Raw genomic sequence first — 3,967 nt, 5'->3', positions numbered from 1 at the left:
ATCCCGCGCGGCGCACGGCGGCCAGGACGCCGGCGCGCCTGATTGGCTGCCACGCGCCTGGCCCCACATCAGCCCAGAGCCTGCTCTCCTCACGGCTGGGCTGACGGCGGAAGAGCTGGCACCGTAAAGAACCAATTGCCGCAGAGCTCTCGCAAAGGCTCTTCCCTGCCCACCAATGAACAGCCGGATCAGAAGGAGGCGTGCCCAATCGGAGCAGAGCTCTCATCCTGCTCGGCGGGAGGGAGGGTCCCTCCGGGAGGCCCCTCAGCGCTGAGGCGAGACCGGCGTGTCACGTCGGTGATCGCCGTATTACGCGTTTTAAGATAAAAAAGCACCAGCAGCCCAGCAGCCTTCCTCACCCAAAGCAACCTGTGCATCTAGAAAGAAAGTGGGCAGCCAAATCACCTGAGAAGGGACCAAAAATCCTCTCGCAGAGCTGAAAAAGGCAGTTTAAAATGGACTGACCCACTTACTGCTCAAGGAGGAAGGGGTCCACTGGGAATTCGGTGATTACACTTGGGCTTCTAGGAAAGCCTGTCAGAGCTTCTCATTTATTAGCAGCAGTTTTACTATTACGGCCTTCCTTAGAGTGGGTTATGCCTCCATGTCCCTTGCCCTTTGTCTAGTTTTGCCTCAAGGAAAACCGTTTTTCCTTTCTTTCAAAAGTGACTCTGGAAAAGCGGGAAGGAAAAGAAGGAAAATCAAGCAGCTTTTAACGAGAAAGTGGGCATGAATGGGACCTCCGTGACTACTAAAAATAGTTTGGAGACTAGATTAGGATAGCTGGAGGAAATTAGCCTGAATAAGATTAACCGGAATTGACCATTTTCAAACCTTTTTAAGCCGTGCTTTATACCTACTAATAGTAATAATACCTTAAAAATGAAATCATGTTTTCTGCTTTAGATTAAATTAGTTTAGAGGCCCTTCAAAAGAAGATTCTGAACCCATTAACAGTAAAAAGGATGATGATGGCACTACCTTGCTTATGGCCTCATAAGGTAACAAAGCTGGAGTCAGACTGTGAAATTAACATCAGTGATGAAATGCAGGGACCTGTGAGATAAATGTTTTGTAATAATACCTCACGGCAATCTGTGCGGTATGCTGAGACCTGACCATGATCCATTGATCCAACAATGGATTAGGAAATCTAAAGATTTTGGAAAGTTTTAAAAAATTCCTATATTCACAGTGTATATTCACAGCTGGTTAATGAGTCTGCATTAGAACAAGAAACTTCTGGCTTGTTTGACATCCATGATCTCTGCAACCTCTACGTGGTGTGAGGATACAAGTAACCAGAATCAAAATCAAAAGCATTTGCAGAAAGAGAGGAAGAAAAAAATCAAAAAGGGAAAAAGAAGAAAAAGCAGCAGTGACACATTGCAAGAAAAGCCTCACAGAACTAGTAGCAAAACATGAAGAGAGAAGGCCTACAATGACAAGAGGTCATAAAGCCGTCAGCTATGACAAGTTGAGGCTGTGAGATGAAGTAAAGACAGAAAAATAAGGGTCAGTGAAGTAAAGAGAAAAATAAGGGTCAGTGAGGTTAAGGACTGGTCCATAGTAACACCAGGTGTCCTTCAAGGCTATGCCTTTTTTTTTTCCTTTCAGAAAAAAAACTAAAAAGAGAGAAACCCACGATCTGCTAATATTTTGGCATCTCAAAGACTCCTGTTTAATCTAAATACTGTTCAGATTGCTGTTAAATACCTATATCCGAGTAAGACATATTGTGCAGTTTCTAGTGCAGATCAGGAAACACAAGTACCCTCATGCTTCCTCTGTACAGTTAAGACCCTCATCAGAGGATCTTTCCAGAAACCTCACAGTTGTCCTAATTTTATAAGTTTAATGTGGATGAGATCAATATTTCATGCCATGATGCAATGTATTCTTTGAGTAGACGTGATTTCATTTATTTAAACAAGAAGGGTGAAATACTGTGTAATTTCATAAGAGCTGCAGATTTGGAGAGATGAACATACCTGAAATAGGCCCATTGAGACAGGTTAGGAAATCAATTAAATACCGGGGAAGATTCCCAAATTATCCTGACCTCATATGAAGGCCAACCCTGAGCGCAGGCTTCCAAAGGCAGACAATAAAATAGGCCTCTGAGCCTCTGTGAAGAATGGGTGGAAAGGAAAAAACAAGCACTTTGCAGAAGCAATTTTGAGGTGAACCCAGGATGGAAACTCACACGGTGAAAGAGGGATGTCCCCAGATTTGCAGAAACAAGACCCATCGAACCAGAAACAGCACAAGGGGGACCCAGAGAAGTCCATGCCAACTGGAAGCAGAGAATTGTAACTGGTGCAGAAGACAACACACATGACAGTTAATTATATTACTGTCGTGGTTTTGTACCTCCAGGTTCTTTACATGCAAGAAATGCCCTAGAAGCAGACACTTTACTGCGTGCTGGGAGTCTAGGCACAGCACAACACTGAGGGCAGAAAACCATAAGCCTGATAAGAACCTCAAAAATACCTGTCATCTGTTACCAACCCGTTTTGGAAGAGTATGAGGTAGACTTCAGAATATACACAGGTATTAACGTATCAGCAATTTCAGGACGACCTTGAAAGAGAACAAAAGCACCATTTATAAATATATAAAGAATCTATACGCTGCTGAAATCAAGATCCTAACTACCTTCCTGGATCTGAGCCCAACCCTTTCAGGGCCAAATATAAATAAATAAAATAGTAGGAGGTCTGGGCCATTCTGCTAAATGTGAAAATAAGTGTTTTTGCCAGACTGAAACTGGGAAAAAAGGCCATAGCAAAGATGTCTATATTCTAGATGTCTACTCAGCTGCTCAGCAACTGGATTTAGGCTGAGCCACGAGGTTTAATCGTCAAAGACACAGCATGTAAAATTGGAAAGAGATACTTCAAGTTCTTCCAGTGATGGGGAGAGCTACAGGCTGCACTCCTGACTCTGCAGGAACTCCCTGGGAAGGGGCTGGTAAAAACAGAGATCAGCCCTGTTGTTTTCAGAGCAGAGATGCTGGATAGTGCGCAGACGTGGGCATGGGCCACCTACACCCTCCCGAGCACAACGAGAAGCTCTGGGGAGGGTGTTGGGATCCCCTGTGCTTTGGGGTTCTTGTTGGACCATTTAGCATGCATTTTACGCCCCAGCTCACGCCGTCAGTGCAGAATCTACACTGCAAACCTATGGCTCTGTGTATTGCCATCGCTGTGCTCCTGCCTTGTCTAACTTGGCTCCTGTCAATTAACAATGAGTCAGAACGTGCTCTGAAGGCAATAAAGCACTTTTCTGTCTCTTGGGGCTTCTTAGCTCACTCTGTTAACATCCTGGTTGGGTTTTTCTCCAGAAGGAGCTGATAACATCCTCTGATTTATACTTCCCAACTGGTCTTTTGTTAGCCTGGTTAGTCAGGGAAAATCAACCTATCAGAGGAGGGAGTCCCGCCATTAAGTGGGTTGAATTTCATCCTATATATCTGAGTCAGAGTTTCTCAAGGGTAAAGGGCACGAGACCCTTCAGAATCCCTTAACCTCAAGCTGATAGCACACTGAACAGACAGATGCCATTTTTTGACATTAGCCTTCTATATTCCGTATGTCATATGGGATTGCACCATGTTTGGAGAAAACATTTAACTCTATTTAGAATGTAAACTTTTGAATACTATATCAGTCTATGCTACTAAGAAATGTCCCCCAAGGAAGCCCCAGCTCAGAGCTTACCCCCGGCTGCCACCATCCCCCTGTCTGTGTCCTGGGCATGCAGGTGACCCCTGAACACATGCGGCGGAGGCGCAGACCCCCATTCCCTGTGAGACGCCAGAAGATGTGCTGTGCTGGGCCCAGGGGGGACGCAACGCCGGGCTCCAGGGAGGGGTCCAGCTGCCAGGGCTGTGAGGGTGCCCTGGCACCATCCCGGCACCTTCCCACTGGCCTCCATCCCACATCCCGCTGCGCCTTGGGCG

The sequence above is a fragment of the Falco punctatus genome (assembly GCF_963210335.1).
Source record: "Falco punctatus genome assembly, chromosome: 1".
NCBI lineage: Eukaryota > Metazoa > Chordata > Aves > Falconiformes > Falconidae > Falco > Falco punctatus.
The sequence above is the reverse complement of the archived record's forward strand: the minus strand, read 5'-3'. Positions refer to the sequence as shown.